This window comes from Furipterus horrens, unplaced genomic scaffold, assembly GCF_987537825.1.
Source record: "Furipterus horrens unplaced genomic scaffold, mFurHor1.1.pri manual_scaffold_5, whole genome shotgun sequence".
Taxonomy (NCBI): Eukaryota; Metazoa; Chordata; class Mammalia; order Chiroptera; family Furipteridae; genus Furipterus; species Furipterus horrens.
Window position 1 is genome coordinate 130,949,418 of NW_028327175.1, and position 21,514 is coordinate 130,970,931.

At 50.1% G+C, this 21,514-nt stretch overlaps 1 protein-coding gene across 2 annotated transcripts in view; it reads right to left on the minus strand.

The window, feature by feature from the left end:
- Positions 1–21,514, minus strand: part of RASGEF1A (RasGEF domain family member 1A) — a 93,691-nt gene that overhangs the window by 33,005 nt on the left and 39,172 nt on the right. The window contains exon 1 of one of the 2 annotated variants that reach the window (XM_090277812.1): positions 6,252–6,384. The exons of the other annotated variant lie outside the window; for it this stretch is intronic. The gene's annotated coding sequence lies outside the window, so the exon portion shown is untranslated. Of the gene's footprint in view, positions 1–6,251; positions 6,385–21,514 lie in introns of those variants that run through there. 2 annotated transcript variants of the gene reach the window in all.

Consider the following 21,514-nt stretch of genomic DNA (forward strand, 5'->3'; position numbering starts at 1 on the left):
TAGCTGGGTCTGAACCACGGTGAACGTAAACACCATGAACTGATCCAAACCCAGGACCATCTGCGCAGGCTCAGGAGAAGAGCAGGGGAGCAAGGTGACGGCCAGTGGGAGTTGGACACTGCCCCTGCAAGAGGATGTTAGCTGGCCAGGGTCAGAGAGCCAGACATGAATGTGCCCTGAGTGGCCCTGTGCTGGGCAGGCAGATTAGGGCCCTTCCTGAAATGGCCCAGCACTCTCACTGCCAATGAATGGCATTCATGGAGGACTTTCCACCTACTTACTAACTATCCTACATATCCACACAGCACCCTCCAAGGCATTCTTGTCCACTTTCCAGATAAGGTGCAGCCCAAGAGGCTAAGGGCAACCTGAGGCCACAGGGTTGGTCAGGCAGAGGGAACCAGGAAGCAGCCCTGATCTCCTGCCTACAGGGCTGAAAGTGAAAGGCCATTCTGAGAACATCCAGCCTGCCTTACCCAGAAGGTGGGCCCGGTGCCTGAACACAATGCAGGGAGCTGCCCTGTATGAGCCAGAGAGACAGGAGAAAGACAAGTAGAACTTTCTGTACTTCCTGACAAGTGGGAGAAACCCAGGAGACAATTGGTGGGAAGGAGTGGAATACTGAATTGTGTCTTTCTAAGGGGGATGGAAACATAAAGAAATAAGTGCATGAGTACAATGCCCTAAGCACAGGATGACATGTTCTTCTATCAGAGTATTCATCCACATGATTTACATACCACAGCACCAGTGAAACCCCAAAAGAGTCCCCAGACAGACTGTACAGGTGACAGAATGATATGGACACACAACTTAACGGTAATAAACAAACGGTGAACCAAAAAACTTCACCTACTTGATAAAAATTTCCCCAAATTACGTTCATGCTAAAAGCAGTCAAAATTCCAATTACAGACACATCAGAAAAACCACTCTTATAAGAAAACTCCTTGTGAAATTTCATATGGCAAAAACTGTACTTAAGAGAAAAGTTCATAGAATTCAATATATTTTAAATAAAGAAGAAAAATGAAAACAAATGAATTAAACTCGAGTCAAAAAGCTAAAAAGATCTTTTAAGCAAAACAGACATACAGCAAACTGGAGGAAGGAATTACTAAGAGATAAATTACTGAATTTAACTCAAGAAAGAGTAGAATTTGCTGATAAATTCAAGAACTGATTTTGTTTGAGAACAAAAATTAAAAAAATAAACCTCTGGCAATTCTAATCAGCAAAAACATGGAATAAAAGAAGGAGACTAGCAAAGAAGGAAGAAGGGAGGGAGAGAAAATGAAAAAATACAGCTATTAGGAATAAAAAAAGGGAATGTAACCACAGATATGGAAAATAAATTTTAAAAGAATACACTATGTAAATCTGTGCTAAAAGCTTTGAAAGCATTTTGAACTGGGGTATTATCTAGAAAATATAAATAACCAAAACAGACTAAAAGTGTTTAGAACTCAAAAAGCCCAATAACCATAGTACAAATTAAGTAAGTTGACAGCCAACTAAACCTCAAGGGAAAAAAAAGCATGCCATAGCTCAGACCATTTCTAAAATAAATTATTTCAAGCCTTGGAGAATACAATAATTTTATATGATATTTAATTCAACTACACAATTCCTATTCATAACTAATCATAACTGTAATTTATAAATATGACAAATATGTCCCCTAATAGAAAAGAATGCATACACAAGGAAGTAAGTAAAGCATAGGAAACACAGTCAATAATACTGTGATAATTATGTGCAGTGCCAGTTGGGGTACTGGAAATAACAAAGGTAAAGTATATGATTGCCTAGCCACTAAGTTCTACTCCCCAAACCAACACATAATAATATTACTCTTATTTAAAAAGTACATATAATTTTACCTATGAATATAGATGAAAATACCCTAAGCATCATATTAGTAGAATGAACCTGGCAGCACTTTAAAGCACAATTGAGCTTGACCCCTGGAATTTAGCCCAGGAACATGAGATGATTTCACTCAGAAAAGCTAATAAGTCAACACATTAATAGGTCTATGGAGGAAAGAAATTTGATGATTTTGCTGAATACAGGAAAGCCTTCAATGAAATTGAATATCCATTCTTGGTGGACACTCTTGGCAATTAATGTAAGAATGGAGTGTACTATTCATGAAGAATAATATCTACTTGAAATTTAAGGCCAAATTCAGACTTAATAAAACATTAGAGGCCTTCTCATTAAGATGAAAAAGCAAGCCAAGATAATTGTTATTATTTAATGTTGCTTTTGACCTTTTAGAGAACACAGTATAAGAAAACAAATAAAAGATACATCAGAAATGGAGAGGTAGATTGTAACTTACGTGTAGTAATATGATTAATTTCTTGGTTTTTCCAGGAAGCCCAACTGAAAATCTGTTACAACTAATAAGAGAGTTCAATTATCAATTACCTAACATATATATTTTTTAAAAATCAATTGCTTACCTATCTGTCTCCCTAGGTACAGGTGTCCCCATCCCCAAAGATATCCCCATTCAGTCCACGTGGAGCAGAAACTGTGATGCTCACTCCAGTGGCAATGAGGGTATGGTGAACAGGTGCCTGCATTGTTGTGGGGCCCTGAGGCCTCCTAGCTCTGCAGGTCTCCCAGCTACTGGCCAGGAACACATTCTCCCCAGTGGGCCTGCCCTGTCCCCAGGTCTGCCACTGGCCCACAGCCCTCTTTCCTGGCCCATGACATGCACCACTCTGCCTTCTGGGCTGGGTACTGCCAGTTTCCAGCCTCCTCTAAGAACCTGCTGTCCTAAGAACACTGCCCATGGCCTGGCGCCCCAAGGGAGAGCAAGCTCTGGGCTCAGCCAGTCCCAGAATGAATGTGGGCTCCCCCTACTCCTGCTGCTACTGCAAGCTTAGACCTCAAAGCCTTGGCTCTCACTTGTGTCATAGGAGAGCGATTTCATGAGAGTTAAATGAGACCTGCGATCTGTCTCCCAGGTCCTCTAACACACTGGAAGGCAGGGGGCAGCTGCTAGGGCAGCCACACTGACTTTGGGAAAATGCCTTGGGCTTGGCCCCAGTCCAGCAGGTAGATGGCAGGCAGGTCTGAGCAGGTCATAGAGAGCAGAGTTATTGTGCTGGAGGCTGAGACACAGGGCAGTAGGTTGTCCAGAGAAAACCTTCTGGTGCCTGAGTCCTTGGGAGCTGCAGGGCTGCAGAGGGCAGAGAAGTGCTGGCCCACAGTGGAGGGTTCTCACCAAACCACTCACCCCAGGTCCCCTCCATGTGGCTGCCTCTAGGGTTCCCCTAGTCCTGGAACTCACAAGAACCCAGCCAGCAGAGAAGCTGGCACAGTGGAGACATCCTGGTCTGGAAGACAGTTCTGACCCCTGACCTCCTGGCTTAATTCAGGCAAGCTGCAGCTCCTGTGGGCCTTGGTTTCCCCATGTATAAAACAAGGAGGCAGAACTAGTCAATCTCCACAGGCTGTTGCCCAACTATGGGTTTGTTTCTTCCTTCCTTCCCTTACTTATTCAATCAACAAACATCCACAAGGCCCTGCTGACCTGTGCCTCACACTTGGAAATAGAAGAACTCAAGGACCTTGGTGTCTGCCAGGAGAGACAGATGTTAACACCACCATGTAGTGTAAGAAACTTGCAATTAGGGGTTTTGCTAGGTGCTGAGGAGACACAAGGGTGGTAGAACTAACCTGGAGATGGTGATTTTTGAGATGGGCTTCCAAGGATGACTAGGAGTTTTCCAGGGGTGTTAGGAGAAGAAAAGGTAGGGCAGTATCACAGGTCTGGGTGACACCCCAGTCCCAACAGACTCAGCCCTCCTCTGGTCACTCACCAGCAGCTTTTCTCAAGGGTGAAGCCCAAGGAGCCCAGAGGTGTGGAGGGTACAGGCAGCTTCCACAAGTATCCCAGCTCCATCTTGGGTCCAAGTCAAACTGTACCTATCCCAAAGCCAATATGTGATTCTCTCCCCTGAAGGTGGGGGGCTCCCAGAGTGCTCAGCTCTCAAGGACTGCATCACTATGGTCCCTGGGCTTGATGGGTATGCGGCCTGTAGGTGGTGCTGTCCCCTATGCCCAAGGCACACAATAACCAAGTCATACCAGATGCAGGAGTTCCTGCAGCTCACCTTCCCTCTCCAGGTAGAGCTCCCATTGCAGGAGGCTCGGCAAGATGAGGGCATAGTGCTTGGGCAGACTGGGCCCAGGGCTAGTCTGTCCTTAGTCAGCCGGTACAAGTATAGGCAGTGTGACCAGGAAGCAGCAGGGGCCTACAGGGAGGAGCAAGCTCAGGCTCCAAATTAGCATTCCAAGCCAGACCTCTCCTGGAACTTTAGACTCTCAGTGGTGATGTCAGCTGGCGGTAAGGTGGGTAGTCTTGCCCTTGTCACTGCCTCTAGAACCTGCCACCCTTCATGTCATACACGGAAGCCCAACCTGAGGTTCCAGAAACATCCTGGTTCCCTGCTCCCCCACACTGTCCACTGCCTCCAATACACCCCCATCTGCTCACCTGCATTTTTTTTTCACTTCTGCTGATGTCAGTGCTCTCCTTCTTGGAATGGCCTGTCTCCCCTCCATCTGTAGCACCACACCTCTGCTATCAGCAAGGCCTTGTGCTTTACCTTCAGAGTGTGCCCAAATTAGCCCTTTTTTCCTCCTCCAATGCTACCTCCCTGGGCTGAGCTCCTAGGTCACTGCACTGGTCCCAGCGTCCTCTCACCTGCTCTACTCCTGACATCCTGCCTCTAGTCTGGCCCCTGGACACACAGATGGCTTCCTCTTCAAAGCCCTGTTGGGTCTTTTCTGGGTCTACTCCTCTGTTCCTACTGTTACACATTTCCCTCACTCCCCTTCTACAAGTCTTCATGCATAGGTCACACATGCTCAAGGTACAAACAGCTCAACCACACTGGCAGTCAGTACTCTGGGAAACAAATTGTTGGATTGCTGCTTGCCAGGCTGAGCAGGATTGGCATTACCAGTCCTAGTGACGCACTCTCCTCTAGTATCCCCATCTGCACTGGGCTGTCAGCTTTATGCTAAGTGGAGCACACTGTACATGGATCACACTGCTGGGTACATATCGGAGGGAGGGTTTTCATAAACAGCCATGAAAATGCAATACTGTTTCATGCTCAAGATAAATTCTAGAACAGGTTCTTAGCATCCCTCCAATAGAGAGGAAGCTGCCCCTCACCGTGAAGCCCACACTCCTTGAAGCTCTATCTGGAAACTCCACTCCTAAATATACAGGCATTTGTGAGCCTGCAAGGTGGAATCCTGCCCCCATACATGCCTCTCCCTCTCTTTCACACACACCCCATATATAAACATGTCAGAACTTTCATATACTCTCACTCTCACCCATGCGCCCTCTTCATCACAGACCTCCCCATCTCCCTGCACCTCCTCCAGGGCAAACAGGTAGTCTTGGGCCCCTCAAGTCTGAGGATCATCTTGGCTTTTGCAAGCCTGACTGCTAGTCCCAGGGCTGCCACTCCTTGAGCACCCTGGGCACCTTGCTGCTCCTGTCTCCCCTGGCCATGTTCACCCATAGGGGTCCCTACCAGTTTTGCTGGTGCCCTTAGCCAGAGCTGATCACTGGCATCAGCGGGACCTGTCCAGAAGGGCAGTGGCAGCCTGGGCTACCCCACGGTTCTGAGCCCTGGGAGCTGCCCACCTGTCATCACGTGCCCCCATGGAGATAACGCAGAAGTGGTTCCCAAGGACAGGCTCCCTCTGGGCCAGACCAGAGGTGTACCGGGAGGTCACACTCCTTCCCGGGAGATTAACACCCCTTCCCCAGCTCCAAGGAGCAGAAACCCCCCACACTGTGGGCCTGCTGCAGACGAGGGATTGCCTGTCCACATCTCTGCCGCCTCCAGAACCAGGTGGGGCCTGGGGTGGGGCGTGGTCCGGAAAGTTGGGATGGGGCCAGGCGCTGCAGGGAGGGACGCAAGGGGACTTAAGGATCAAGGATTGGGGGGCGGTGAGCCACTCGACTGGAGCCTGGCCATCGAAATGCACTGGGCGCTTGGGCAGTGGTGTCAATGTTGCAGCAGTGGCGGTGGTGGGGAGTTGGTGGGTGTGCCGCGCTGGCTGCGCCTTCACGCGAAGGGGCGCTGTGGGGCGGGGCTCTCAGCACAGGATGGGAGCAGTTGTGTTGATGAGATACCGCCCTCTCTGAGAGACCCCTACACTCCTATCTCCTTCCTTGAGCCTCCCTTCCCCCTCCCCTACCTTACCTCGACCTCTCTTGTAGATGTCCACTACAGAGCCACGACAGGTGCTTGATCAGTGTTTGGCTTGAATGTGTCCCCTGACGGGGTGCTCACTCCAAACAGCTCTGGCCTCTGGTGTCACATGGAACTCTGTCCTTCCATTTCCTTGAGTGAACACAGGGACACAGCAGGGAGGAGTAATTTGAGACATGGCATGGGGCATCTGGCACAAGACACAGTGAGGCTTCATTCCACCTCCAGGAGCCCCAACACTGGGAATGAATCCTGTCAGTCGACAAGTCTCCCCCTCTACCATGTTCCTGCAGTGGCCACCCAACCCAGGCTCTGATATACTGGTTGATAAGCATTGAGGAGCGCCTTCTCAGGGAGATCTGGAACTGGAAAGCCTGGAAGCTGAGTTGGGAGAGGAAGTTGGGGTGAGATTCTGGGTGACCCATCACTACAGAGGAGCAGGGACATTCTTGCTTCCTGGTAACAGGGAGGAGCGGGGGATGCCCATAGAAGAGCTGAGTCAAGCCCAAGAGAGCTCATGAACAAGCCCTAGGGCTGGGGGGGCACAGGAGACCACTTCAGTGTCCCACCCTTTACCCAGGAGTTTATGAGACAGCTGTCTCTCCTAGCTACCTCTTCTTGTTTGCCTGCTGTCTTACCAGTTGCAAGATTGACTACCAGGCTAGGTACTGATGAACAGTATTTCTGTTTTGAGGAATTAGGGGCTGTGCTGGGTCCTTTGGTTGGACAGCTTGGAGACAGCTGTCTTTCTCTTGGAGTTCTGTCCGCATCATTACTTTCTTTACTAAGACTGACACTCACTTCTCACTGCATCAGCACCTGCACTATTAACCATGGCCTTGTATGGCTCCTGTGGTGGAGCAGTGGGGGAGGAGAGGGGCACCAGCAGAAACAGCCAGGGCTTCAGACTCCTGGCACATCAGTACTTAAACTTTCACACTGTCCTTCTACCCTGTTACATCTGCTTCTCATTTCAGGCCAGCTGGAGGATGCAAAGCTCAAGTGGCCTCTGCAAGTGACTTGTAACACCACCAAGACCAGTCAGGGTACTTAGGTGCTGGATCTGCATGGCCACCTCACCCCTTCAGATGGCTACAGTGCACCAAGAGGGTGAGCCTTAGGATCCTGCGCTGAAGAAGCAGGCCAGGCACCTATTCCCCATTCTTAGCCCTGTCCCACAGCCTTGAAGAACATCTGGGCCCTAAGGTATCCACAGTATTGTCTCAGGGAATCCATGTGGGCAGTTAAACCCCATGCTGCCACCTGCACCAAGAGCAAGCCTTTTCCTTTGCCTCTCCAGATGTTACACACAGCCAGATGAGGTGGCTGGGCTGACATGAAGCCCCAGGGTGCCTTCCTATATGGTGACAGAGTGTTTTCCCACAGGTGCTCACCCACGGAATTCAACAGCATCCCCAAGGACTTCTCCAGGAGGAAAGAGGACCCCTCTACCCATTGTTCCTGCCAGGAGCATCCTTGCAGACAGGACAGCACTCTCTCCTTCACTCACAGATGTGATCTCAGCATTTATGTGTGTACCTGGACTACATCTACATCCTCCCTGGTGCCTGAGGACGTAGGGAGACAGGAACGCCAGGGATGACCCCTGCTGCGTAGTTCCCCTGCTTGAAGCTGAGAGTGGGCCTGAGTGAAGGGATCAATGTCCTCTGGGGAGGTCTATGGGGACCCACACAGGACTCCATTACCTTGCCGGAGTCAACTTAGAAAGTGGAGAATGAGCCAGGTGTGGTGTTGCCAGTGGACATCTATTTGGGGGCTTCTGGAAAGGGGAGGCACATAGGAAGGGAGGTCCCAGATGACGGAGACTGGACATAAGCCCCGGAACAGTGTGTGCATCCTGTGACCATGAGAGGACTCTCTGAGAATGGCAGAGCAAAGAGCAGGGAAGCCTGATTCCAGGATATCAGTGACCCTGGACATCCTCACAAGCGGAGACACCTGGGACAGATGGAAAACTGGGACAGGAACCTGGACCTACTACAACAACAGGCTCCTAATTAGTGTCTCTGCTCCCACCCTTGCTGCCTCAACACAGAAGCCAGAAGGGCCCTCTTAAAACTGAGTCAGGTCACATTCCTCTGCCCAGAACCCCCAATAGAATAAAAAATAGAATCCTAGTGGCCACCCAGGCCCTGCCGACCTGACCTCACATGAGACCTCCCATCTCACTGCTCCTCACCAGCTCTCTCTGTGCCAGCTTTGCCAGGTCCTGCCCAAACTCTCTTTGCATGCAATGCTCTTCCCCAGGTGTCTGTGGACTCTCCCCCTTAGATCTTTATTTACATATACCCTCTCAGTGACATATTTATAGTGTCACTCTCTATTCCTGCACTTCCTCTCCCACTAAACTTTTCTCTGCATGGCTAATGCAGTCAACATATTCTTTCTACTTCTTTATTTATTAGTCTCCTCTAGGGAGAATCTCAGCTCCATGCAGGCAAGGCCTTTGTTTTGTTCACTGCTATACCCCAGTGACTATGACATGTTTGTGCATGGGGCACTTGATACCTATCTATTGAATAAATGTGTGTGTGTGTGTGTGCAGATGTAGATACAGTTGTAATCCAGAATATAAAGAACTCATAGAAGTCCAAAGTCAGAAGACCCAATTTTTTTTAAAAAGGGAAAAAGACTTAAGGAGGTATGTCAAAAAAAAAAAAAAAAAGGTATACAAAAGGGTGGTAAAACATAATTAAGAGCATTCAACATTATTAGTTATCAGGGGAAGGGAAATTGAAACCTCTGTGTGACACTGCCATACAACCACCGGAGTAGATAAAATGAAAAAGCAGAAAATGCCAAGTGCTGACAAGAATGTGACTCAATTAAAACCCCTAGCTACTGGGTCATGTGAATGGCTAAAACCTCATAGGAAGATGGTTCCACAGTGCCTGTGGAAGCTGAGCATGTGCGGACCCACCAAAAGTGCTTATTCACTCACCAGAATTCCTTCTGGGTGCAGACCCACCAGAAGTGCTCTCTCACTCCCACAAAGGCACCTCCTGGAGCATTTAGAGTATCACTATTCATGATTGCTGCAGACTGGGAGACCCCAAGGAGACCTCAACAGTGAGCTGCAGTGTATTTATTTGTTCAGTGGAGTGTCCACAACAGTGACGATGGACAGAGACAACCACTGCAAGAGTTGTCCCAACCCCATCACGTGGACAACAAGAAACAGGCATGGAAGAACATCCTATTGGGATCCCATGCACATCCAGGTCCAGGCAGACCCAGGTAGGGGTGGGCCACGGGGCAGGTACTGGTTACCCCTGTATTCACCCCATGAAAAATCACTGAGTTGCGCATTTATGATTCATGCATTTTTCTGTATGTCCATTATGCTTCAAAACAAGAGGAGAAACAAGAAATGATGTCCCAGACAGTGCAGGCAAAGCTGAGCCCCTGGGCTCTTCCAAGTCTGCTGTGAGCCACACCTCAGAGCAACTGACTTAGAGGAAGGAGCATTTTGGAGACACTGGTGGCCTCAGCCTCTCCTCATGCCCCAAAGATCAAAGGCCCCTCTGGCAAAGATACCTGGATCCTCCTTTACAAAGGTACAGCTGGTAAGGCTTGGATTTTGGAATATGGAAGGTGGCCTAAGGCAGGATGACTGGCCTTGAAGAACAGAGAAAGAAGTGGGTCCCTAAATGCCCCACAGGGGATGTTGATAAGGATCAGACAAAGACCCTGCATGACTAAGACCTCTGAGGCTTGGGTTTCAGGGCAGTGGAGGCCAAGCGGAGGCCAAGCGGAGGCCAAGGACAGGCTAGGCTTACAGCAGTCGTGAGTGAAAGTTTGTACTGTGCCAATGGGACCACACAGGAGTGACCACTGAGGGTGAGGGAGCAGAAGTTGGGGTCTGCCTCCAACACTAAGTACCCACCCCTACACTGCCTGGCTGGGGCCATCTACACCCAGCTTCATTCCCCAGGGCAGCCCTGTGGCAGAGCTTGAGTTCCAACCCTGAGTAGGAGGGGCAGCACCTCTCAGAATTGCAATTTCCCAGGTATGGTGCAGGGTTCATGATGCCCACCTCACAGGGCAGTTAGCTAACATGAAGCAAAATGAATCAAACACTTGGGGAGCTCTAGAAAATTCTCAGTTTCTAGCTCCCAGGGTTTGTGCTGTCAGGCTATCTGCATTCAGCAATAGTCCACTAAGAGGCCCTTACTAAGAACACGTAACAGGAACCTGCTGGAATACGGGATAGCCCATGGGCCAGTCAGTACTCTTGGAATGTTCACTGGTCACCCTGTGGTGTTCACAACCCAGCACACCCAGGAGCTCCACAGCAGTTATGCCCAGTACCCATGGGAAGGGCAGGGAGTGCCAATTTCCCTTGTCTGCTGACCCTGACCCAAAGGACCTGAACCAGCTGGGCATAACTTGTCCATTGGGGAACCCATACAAGGCCTCTACATTTCCCCAATGCTGTCCCATTAATCTTCCCTTTTGTAGAACAATATTCTAAGCAAACAAATTACTAATGTTTCTAGGGAGCACTGGAGCAAAAGGTATGTGTGGGGGGATGTGGGGAAACAGCTAACCCTACATATTACAGAGGTTACTGTTCTGCCCAAATAAAAGGCCCCCAATGGACACAAACCTCCACAGGCCTCAGCCTTCACTTGTCCTTCAGCTGTGGCCTCCCCTTTGTGCTAACATGGTAACAGATTAGGGGACAAGCTGCCCACCCACCCTGGGTATGTAGCTAAGTACATGTGTGTCACCAAGCATATGACTAACTGTAACATGTTCACTACCCTTAGGCCCTGTCATTACTGTCCCACCAATAGCTCAGATGAGCACAGGGTTGTCAGGTACATGACCATGTCTCCCTGTCCTCTGCCTAGTCCTCCTAAGGTCTGCCCTTCCCACTGTGCACAGGGACCATGCACAGGGTGGCAGGAGTGCTGAGGGGTAAGGCAGGCCAGGGAGGGACCTCATGTAGGCCAGCAGGGTGATGGGGCTGATTGGAGAGACGCACACCTTTGCTCTGCCAGCTGGTAGGAACCCTGATACACAGTACCATGTCCTACTGAGCTTGGCAGGGAACTCAGCCCTTCTGCAAAGAAAATGTATGGTAGAGCCTGGTAAGGAGAAGCCCCTCCTCTAATTCTCATGTAACCTGTACTTCCTGCTCACCAATGGGACTGTCTTGGGCATGATGCTCAGGTCCCAAGGGCCACCTCATCTCTGTGCCTCAGCACCCACCTCAGGAATGAAGGATGTTCACATGGAAGGGCCTGGAGAGTCCTTGGCCACTAAAACACCCAAACAGACCAAATGTCTCAGTATGCCCTCCCTGCACATCTCCAGGCTCTCACTTGCCCTCTCTGTCCACTCTGCAGGTGTCCTGGGTCTGTGTCAACAGGGCACAATGCCTGAGGGGGCCTAGTCAGACGCAGAGGGTTCTGGGAGAAGGGGAAGTGCCTGGGAGGCAGGGCTGGAAGGACACAGAGATACTGGTGCTCAAGAAGACACTTTGCTCCTGCAAAAAGCACCAGGAGGTGCCAGACTGTGAGAGAACAAGCCCTTTGCAAAGGGAGTTGGGGGTGTGTAAGGAAAGAAATTCCTCTTGTGCTTGTGCTCCTGGGAGAAGATGCAGATAAGAAAAGAGTCCTTTATCCAGGTGAGGACTCTAGGTAGAATACAGGAAACAGGCTGAGGAGGGAGGAAAGGAGGCAGGCCTGGGCTGAGCACTCCTGGGTCTTGTCCCAGAGAAGAGGTGAGGGGCAGTTTCTAGCAGTGCCCCTCCATGAGCATGCTCTCCTGGAGTCCTGTTGTCCCTTCATACTGAGCCCCCACCAGTATGCGCTAGTAGAGGTAAGCAGAGCATGGACCAAAGTCCCTGCACAGAGATTACCTGCCCATGGCTGCCTGGAGGAGTCCATGGGCCACTTCCCTTGTGACCACCAGTGGGTGGGTCAGCCTGCTGGGACCCAGGACCCTGGGCTGGAGCAATGAATACTATCAGGGCTGCCTAAGGCTGCACTCCAGCTCTTTCCATGGCTCCATCCAATGGTCTCAGAGAGGCCACACTCAGGCTCCTGCTCATGAAGAAATAAATTAATTTCTCATAAGCAAGGCTTTCCTTCGGACAACACTTCCCAGACAGGCCAGTTTCTGGAGCAAGGTTGTTTGTGTCTGTGTGACCAGCAGCCAGCATTCATCTTCTGAGGGTAGAGGAGGAGGGAGAATACTTTCTAGGAGAAGGGTGGTTGAAGTCCAGACTTGCCTCCCTGGCAAGTGCCAGCAGTGGAAGCTGCAGAGGAAAGTGGCTGCTTGCCAAGGTCAGACTCCCACCAGACTGGAACAGCAAGGCCCACCTTCTGGCTCTGCCCCAATAGTTTCCATCCCTCTGGCACTGACACCTGGCCCAACTGAAAGACTGCCCTAACATTGAGGGGCCTGGTTCAGAGAATATCCCTCTTGCCAAGGGGTATGGCCTCCAGGCTTAGAAACCCTGCTGTGGGGAAGCTGACCCTGGAGTGATGACACAAAGGTCAGGCTGAGGTGAGACTTTCAGGTCCTGTAGGGTACTATAGCTGAAGGTACAGAGATCCTGAGGCTTGGCCCTCCAGAAGGTATACACCTTAGGCAGAGCAGTCCTCTGGCCTTGGGGGACAGCTGGGCATGTGGTCCAAGAGAGTTTTTGTTTGTCTCTGTGTGGTGGTGAGGTAGGAAGTGAACGGACTCATTGGCGTTGCCCCTGGCCTGTGATATTATTAGCAGAGAGGCCTTGGCCAGGTAATAATGAGCCTCAGTCCCCTCCCAAAAACAGGACTCATGATGTTCTTTTTCACAGATGGTGGTGAGACCAAATTTGATTTGGGTGGATGCTGGTTTTTGTGCAGCCTTTAGACAGAGGGGCTTGTAAGCTACAAAGGCCAAGGAAAGTAGGCAGGACATGTAGGTGGCACAGTTGACCCCTTCTGGAGAGAGGTGGCATGTCTGGTGAAGAGCAAATCAGAGACAACACAGAGGGAAGTGCAACAGCAGAGAGAGCGACCATTTGATCTAGCACGTACCCTTTCTCCCTTGTATAGGGAGAGAAACTGAGGTCCAGAAAGTGCCTTTTTCCCTGTCCCACTGTCATGCAAGAGCTGGGAATCTGGCTGTCATGTCCAAAGGACAGAGGAAGGTTGAGGCAAGAAGGCCCAGACTACTGTCCTTCTACTGTCATGGGTGTCACTCTGGCGCACCCCATATGTGACCCCCCAGCCGAGCTTGCTTTTTCCTTCACACCTGCCCCATCCTTGCTGGTCACTGTGATAAGCACTGACAGGGTGCTCTGTTTTGATGCTATCTTAGTTTTCACCAACCTATAAACCAACACACTTTCAACAAAACTTCCACACATCTCACAGGTGAGCACACAAAGGCCCAGAGCACAAAGCAAGGTGGTACAAACATGGGACTTGCCTGTCTCCTGGGAATCTTGTGGCCTCAGACCAGTGCTTCCCAAGCGTGCTTTGGTTCTAGTGCTGCAGGAAAGCAGGGTTCTAGAATCAATGCTGAGCACTGGGCTCTACCCAGGGTTTCTCAGAATCTCAGCCCAAGCAGGGCTGGAACTGTTTGTCATCCTTACAATGCCTTCGTGAGAATTAGAAAAAGGCACCCTTTGCCCCGGTGTCATGAGCAGAAATCCAGTTGACTCCCGGTCCACTCACCCCATAGTCTGGCACTCTTACATTGCATGTGGCAACTGTATTCTAGAGGGATCATTGGACAGAGCATTTCTCAAAGGAATTTGACCACAGAGCTGTTTTCTCTTGAGTGTTCCAGAAGACCCTGCAGGGATTGAGAAAGGTCCCTCGCCCCACCCCCGCTGGGTGGCTGGCCACACTGGTCTGTCCAACAGCCCGTCCCAGTCTTCCTGTGTGTTCACAGCACTGGCCCTGCTTGCGTGTGTCTTCGTCCCATCCGAGCCCAGCCTCACAGGTCAGGGCTGCCCTGGAGGAAGCCCATGTCAGGCAGGAAGCTGGAGTGAGGCCACTTTGCTTCAAGGTACTGCAGAGACACAAACCTACTATCTCTCCTCAATCACTAAGAATGAGGATCTCCATCAGCACAAATGTGCTCCATTAGGATATGCAAGTATGTTAAGGTACCACAGAGGATTTGAAATGTCTTTTCACATGAGGCTTCCAGGAATCTGTCCATTCACTTCAGCATCCTGGAGACCATGGGACACAGGTGTCTCCTGAAGCTCCTATAAAGCCACTCTGCCAGTTCTGCAGGCCACCCAGGCCTCGCTACACTACGGACCTGTCACAGACACAGGAGCAGAAGAGGTGGGAATGTGGGGCTGGGAGGTATCTCCAGACAGGGCCTCCCAAACCTGACCAAATCCCTCAGAGCTTGTTTAAAAGGTAATTGTCCAGGCCCTGGCCTCAGAGACCCCACCTCCAAGGGTGTATGGGAACTCAGTTGCTCTGGAAGATACAGTGTGAGAACTTAGATTGGAATGCAGGGCCACAGACTGAGGGACAACCTGTGCAAATGAACAGAGGGGACAGTGAGAAACTTTTTAGGGGGTAGAAGGCAGGGACACAGGACATGGAGGTTAAGGGTCAGGCCTAAGCAGAGGGCCTAGCGAAGGTCAGGGCATCTATGGGGGCTAGGGGGTGGACCTGGAAGTGGGGAGGTCAGGAGGAGGCTGCTGGGTCACCAGGAAGGCAGGGCCTGGGCACGAGGCTTCCCTCAGATGAAGGAAATCATGATGTGTACCAGGATCCCATAAAGAGCCTGATGAAAGTGTCCATGGGGCAGAGAAAGCTGGAGACCCTTCCCACACACAGCTCTCAAGCCCACCCCATCACCTAAGCAAAACTGAGTGCCTTAGAACTGGGCAGAACAAAGTGGCACAAGGACAATGTCCTTGTGGCAGAACCTCCACCTCAGAGACTACAAAGTGAGGGAGGGGCACATAAATGAAGAAGCAGGAAAGTCCTGTCAAGAAGTGAGCCCTGGCTGGTGTGGCTCAGTGGATTGAGTGTTGGCCTATAAAGCAAAGGGTCGCCAGTTCAATTCCCAGTCAAGGCACATGCCTCGGTCCCCAGTTGGAGATGTGTAAGAGGCAACCACACATTGAAGTTTTTCTCCCTCTCTCTAAAAATAAATAAATAAAATATTTTTTAAAAAAGAAGTGAATTGCTTCATGACAACAAAAAGTCCCAAGTCATTGATTTTCACTTATGAAATCTGCAAAAATTATGTTAAAAGTAAAACAAAGTGATAACATGAGTGTTGGGGGAAGGACTGATCACTAGCAGGAAAAGGAAAGAACTGGATGACAGAGATTGGTTTTCACTCCTTGGCAGCAGGCATAGTTTAAAGCACAGCACACCCGTGTGCACATGCATGCACGTGTGACCGTGCATGGGTACACATGCATGTGCATCTTGTGTTTATGAACTTGCACGTCTGTGCTTTGGGCATGAGTGTGTGTTTGTATTGTGTAAGCCTCCACATGCATGTGTATGTGCCTCTAAAACAGATGAGCACATACATACTGCAAGTTAATCAGGGGGTCACTCCCCCAATGGCCTCTACCCTGCAGGACCTCTTTTTGTTCCTCTTCTCTTCATGCCTGTTCTTTTCTTAAAACCAAGACTTGAAGCTTTGGAGCTACTCCTGAGGATGCCTAGTGGGAAGCAGGGCTGCACTGACAGTAGCCCACCAAGGTCCTTCACAGGCTCCCAGAGAAAGAAGACTTGCTCCCAGCAGGATGAGGGATGGGCATGAACATCTGAGAAGCCTGAGGAGCCTCATAGTTGGATGTCAGCAAAGGATACATCAGCAGCACAGCTGCATGGGAGCAGCACCACTGCATGGGAGCAGCACCCTCCAGACACCTGGGTCCTTGAAGGACTGTCTCTCAACTCTTTGTCATAAAATATCCTAGATGAGCCCCCAAGCAGTCTCAGCCACCAGGAACCTGTTCTGGTGTGAGTTCTCAGCAGCACTCATTATCTCTCCTCCTGTCCTTACACTCCACACGCTTCCCCTCCAGCTGGCACACCAGAAGTCTCTATTTGATGCCTGGCAGGGACACTTCATAGGAACTGATTAGGGGCAGGTGACTGAGGCCCCAAGCCAGCCCTCCTCTCCATACAGGCTGGTTTTTATTGTCTTGGTGTCCACTTGATATTTACTTACATTATTACCTACCCTCTAACTTGTCCTTCTCCTTCCCCCTGTGCCCACAGTGCCTTTCACCTCCTCCAGGAAGCCTTCCTGACCCTTGGAGCAGCCTCAAGTGCCTCACCCTTGGATGCCAACCCATTCACAAATCCCCTAGTCTTCCTCCCACCATCTCTCAAAGGAGGGCTAGTAGCTCCCTGGAAGGCCTCACTGGGAGAATTAGAACTCCTGTCTAGGTTCCTTGAATCAACTGTTTGTTAGATTAGTGACATCTGACTCTGGTGAGGGTGAGGAAGAATGAATCACTAGGGCCTTGAATTGGCTTCTGTCACTTGTGAGTTTTTCAACAAATTGGCTGATAATTTGCATTCCTAACTAGACTATTCACTTACTTATTTTTATGAAAATATTTTTGTTAGAGAGGATAGTGTAAGGGTTTGAGACTACTGGGGTAATATGGAGAACTGCCGAATTAATGGCCCTTAGGTCTGGTACTAGACGGTAGGTGCCGTTGGGCTTGACAACGGGGAGGATGGGAGTGTTTTAAGGGGAGTGGGTGGCTATTAGGATGCCTGCCTGGAGGAATTTGTGAATAAGAGGTTTGAGTCCCCGGAGGTGGGAGAGGGAAATGGGATATTAAGGTATGGATGGAAAGAAGGAGGGGTCTTTGAGAGAGTGACTGGGGTGTGGTGGGCAGCTATAGAGGGATGGTTGATGTCCCAAACTGAGGGCTGTACGATGGCTGGGAAAATGGGGTAAGTGTGAGTATAGGGAGTGGAGTCTGGATCGCTGGCCAGCAAAAAGAGAATGTTGGGAGAGCTGGCGGGGTAAGGGGGAAGAGATGGAGAGTTGTCCCAAACTTGGCTAATATGTCTCTTCCTAGTAATGGGGTTGGGCACTGAGGTGTTATGAGAAATTGGTGAATGAATGGTATGTTGTGTAATATACAGGTGACCAGAGGGGTGGTGAGGGGAGTAGTCCTGATGCCTGAGACTCCTATAATGGTCGTGCTGGATGGGGCTAGTGGCCCAGAGAACTCTGGGAGGGTGGAGAAGATGGCCCCAGTATCTGCCAGGAAAGAGATTCGCTTTCCTTCCACTTGGAGGTCTACCCTAGGCTCGTCGTTGGAAATGGGTACCGGGGTTAGCGGCCCAGGGCCTCCTCAGTCTTCAGTTGCCAGGCCAAGGAAGTCTGCCACGGGTATAGAGGTTTGGGGATTTCCTGGCCCAGTCCCTCTCTGGCGACTGGGGCAGTCAACTCCCCAGTGTCCCTCTAGGTGGCAGTGTGGGCACGGACCCAGCGGAGGCCGAGGATTAGGACATTGCTTTGCCCAATGGCCTTCCTGCTTACATTTGAAACATGATCCTGGTGGTTTTGAGGAGGGCCCTTTTGGTCCCTTTATTTTCGAGCCTGGGTGTTGAGCCCCCTGTATGGCTTCAGCTAACATGAGATAATTCTCCTGGTCCCATTTTTTCTGGTCCTCCTTCTCCTGTTCCTCCCTATTGTGAAAGACCTTGAAGGCCAGGTTAAGAAGTTCCTTTTGGGGGGTTTCAGGGCCATTTTCAAGTTTTTTTAGTTTTTTCCGGATGTCTGGGGCAGATTGGAAAATGAAGTGTGAATGTAAGAGTATAGTTCCTGCTGAGGTAGTAGGGTCTATGCGGGAATATTTTTGTAAGGCCTGGGACAGACGTTCTAGGAACTCCCCTGGATTTTCTTGGGGATGTTGAATTACCTCCTTGACTTTATCATAATCAACTGCCTTATTAGCTAATTTGTTAAGGGCTTGTTGTAGGTAATCTATCATGAGATCTCGGGCCGCCCGATTCTGATATCCTTCCTGGTAGTTCCAACTGGGATCTACGGTAGGCACCGCGGTCACCCCTAAGGGGTTGGCATTATTGCGGGCATGAGACTCATCTGCAATTTGTTGGGCAGTGGTCCAGACTCTGTCTTTATCAGAAGGTGAGAGTGAAGAAGTGAGAATGATATGAAGATTGTGCCAGGTGAGGTTGTAGGATTGGGTAAGGTAGCGGAACTCCTTTATGAACGTGTCAGGGTCAGAGGAAAAGGAGCCGAGCCCGCGCTCAATTTGGGCTAAATCCGAGAGCGAGAAGGGGACAGCTACTCAGACTATGCCCTCTGATCCAGCGACTTCCCGAAGTGGGTAGAGGCCGGATTGGGTGGAATGGGAGCTGTCCCTGTGTCATGGTCTGAGCTGGGGGGGCGAGAGAGGAGGGTCTTGGGAGGAAGTGGGTGGCTCTGAGGGGGCTTCGGACAAACTCGGAGGCGGAAGGTAGGGGAGAGGTAAGGGCTGAGGCACCGGTTGGGGAGAAGCAGAATGATCTGTTGTGTCGAAGAGGTTGGTAAAAAGGGGGATGGGAGTTAGAGAGGCTGAGGGTGTAGGAGTAGAGGGTTTGGTAGATTTGGCTAAGAGGATTTGGTAGGTTGAACAAGAGGTGCAGAGAGAAGGGCAAGAGCAGAGATAGAAGGAAGCCTGGACATAGGAAATTTCTGAGGCTTTCCTTGTCCGGTGGCAAAAATTATCTAAGTCCCAAAGGATATTAAAGTCAAGTGTGCCATTCTCTGACCAGTGTGAGTTGTTGTCTAGTTTGTATTGTGGCCAGGTCACATTACAGTAGAAAATGAGTTTTTTGGGCTTTAGGTCTGACAATCCTAGCTTATGGAGATTTTTGAGAAGTCACCCTAACGGGGTGGCCTCGAAAGGCTGGGACTGAGAGGAACCCATTGTAGAGAAGTCTCAGTGAGGAGTCAGGTGTCCCCGAGATCCAACACTGAGACTGCGTAGGCATCGGTGAAAGGAGCGATAGGGACGGTTGTCACCGGCCGTATTGATCCCAGAATGAAGGATGGACTTGGCCAGGCACTTGGACATTCATAGCGTAGGCAAATCAAGTCATCTGAGAATGGTCTCTCAGTCTCTAGCTGGCGAGAAGGAAAGGAGGGGTGGAAGAGGAAAGTAGAGGCTGAGAGCGAGGGAGTAAACCTACCGGAGGATGGGAAGACGGAGGAGATTCCCTAATCCAGGTGCGGCAGGGGATAGGTTCGGGACAGGGTTGGATCACCAGCCAATCTACCTTTACTCCCACCAAGCAGAATCAGGGAGTAAGCCCGAAACGAGTTGCCGCTGTTCACTGCTTCCCAGGTTGTAAGCTTGGTGGGGGAGAAGGGGATCGTCCAGGCAACCAGCACCCCGTCCCGGGTTTCGACACCAAATGTTAGAAATAGTAAAAGCCAAAACCAAGGAAGCTGAGATGCAAGATTTATTAAGAGGAACCTGCCGGGCTGTCTCAAAGGAGAGAACAGCAGTTGGAGTACAGGCTGACAAAGTTTTAAAGGAAGGGACAGAGAATGACTAGAACAGGGTATTGGGGCGCCTAGTGATTGGTTGGACCTGGGGGTAATGGTGTGAACAATGGGTTGAGTCTGAGGGTGACAGTGGGCACAATGGTGAGAACAACGAGGTACTTGGTGTTTTGTTGGGTATGTTTCTTGGGAGAAGGTACTTGGTGATTTATTGGGCATGTTGCTGGGGAGAAGAATAGAATAAGGGAGTAAAAATTTTCTACCTCCTACTGGTGTTTTGCAAGATTTGAGGAACTTTTCACTGGACTTCTCAATAGTCATTGTTTGTGGTTTTTACTTTCTGCTAATCAACTTATTGGGTGGGGGGTTTTGAGACTCTTACTGAACCTAAGAATTTTATTTTTAGAGAGAGAGGAAAGGAGGGAGAAAGAGAGGGGGAGAAACATCGATCCATTGTCTCTTATATTTGTCCCGACTGGGGACTGAACCCGCAACCCACGAACATGGCATGACTGGGAATTGAACTGGCAACCTTTCCTTTTGTGGAATGACTCTCAACCAACTGAGCCACACCAGCCAGGGCCACTTACTTATTTTTTTTTAAGCTGATGAACATTTATAATGTGCTAAGTTCTCAGAGATACAATCCCCACTTTCAGGATTTACTCTTAGGGCCATGGGATGCAGGATGGTAAACAAGTAAACAAGTAAACAAATGAACAAAATTACAGGTGAGAAAGGCTATGGCATAAAGTTTGTAGGTCAGAGGATGGCCCCCTGGGAAGATGAGCCTGCAACAGAGATTGCCATGCTGGGTTGGAGCCATCCTGTGAAGGTACCAGAAAGGATACACTAGGCAGGGAGCATAGCAAGTGCAAAGGCCCCAATGGCAGAATGAGCTTGGTGCACAGAACAATCATTGTCAGGGGCTGTAGTGAAAGACACACCTGGACACTTATGGCTGTCCTTGGCATTCTCCAGAAGCTCAGCAGAGTGCCTGAGTTGGGGGTGGGGGCATGCAGGAGAATGCTACCTAAGAGGCCTTCACATCTGTTACAGAAAGCCTTGAGAATTCTGACACCCTCCCTTGAGGCCCTCAGCCATCACAGTGCAACTGGGGTGACAGCTGAACCTGCAGTAAGTAGCTATTTCCCAAATGGATGGAAGCACTTCACTGTTTCAAACTAGGTCTAGCCATCCATGAACACCATCCAGACTGCATACCATTGGACTGGCTGCTCCCCCTGCAGCTTCCCCACCCATCCCTCTGAGACTGATCCCAGACCCCAGCATCTGCCCTCCTCCAGGGTCATGAAGGTCCCCTCAGGAGAGGGCTGACTTTGCAGATTAAGGCTTTGTTTCCAGTTTTAAAGGGGGAAACAAGGCTGAGACCATTAAGAGAGGGTGTGAATCAGGACTATGTTCACTTCTTCCCCATCTCTCAAAATCCACAGCCCCAGGTTGGGATGGGGTGGGGGTGGGGGTGAAGGGGTATCTTGGGAATATGTATTTCCTCTTTGGGAATCAAGGGAATCATTGCCGTCCCATTTCTGTGTCATTCCCCGCTCCCAGAAGATGTCTCAGGACCACTCATGGTGACTGCCTTCTCTCCTCCAGACCACAACCCAGCGATTTCCTGTCCCCAGTACCCTTCCCTGTATCCAGAGGGGCCAGGCTCTGGGCTGCTGGCATTCTTGGGCAGAGTCCAAATGCCTGCAGTATGAGATGCAAGTATGGCTTCTGTGGGCTTTGGTTAT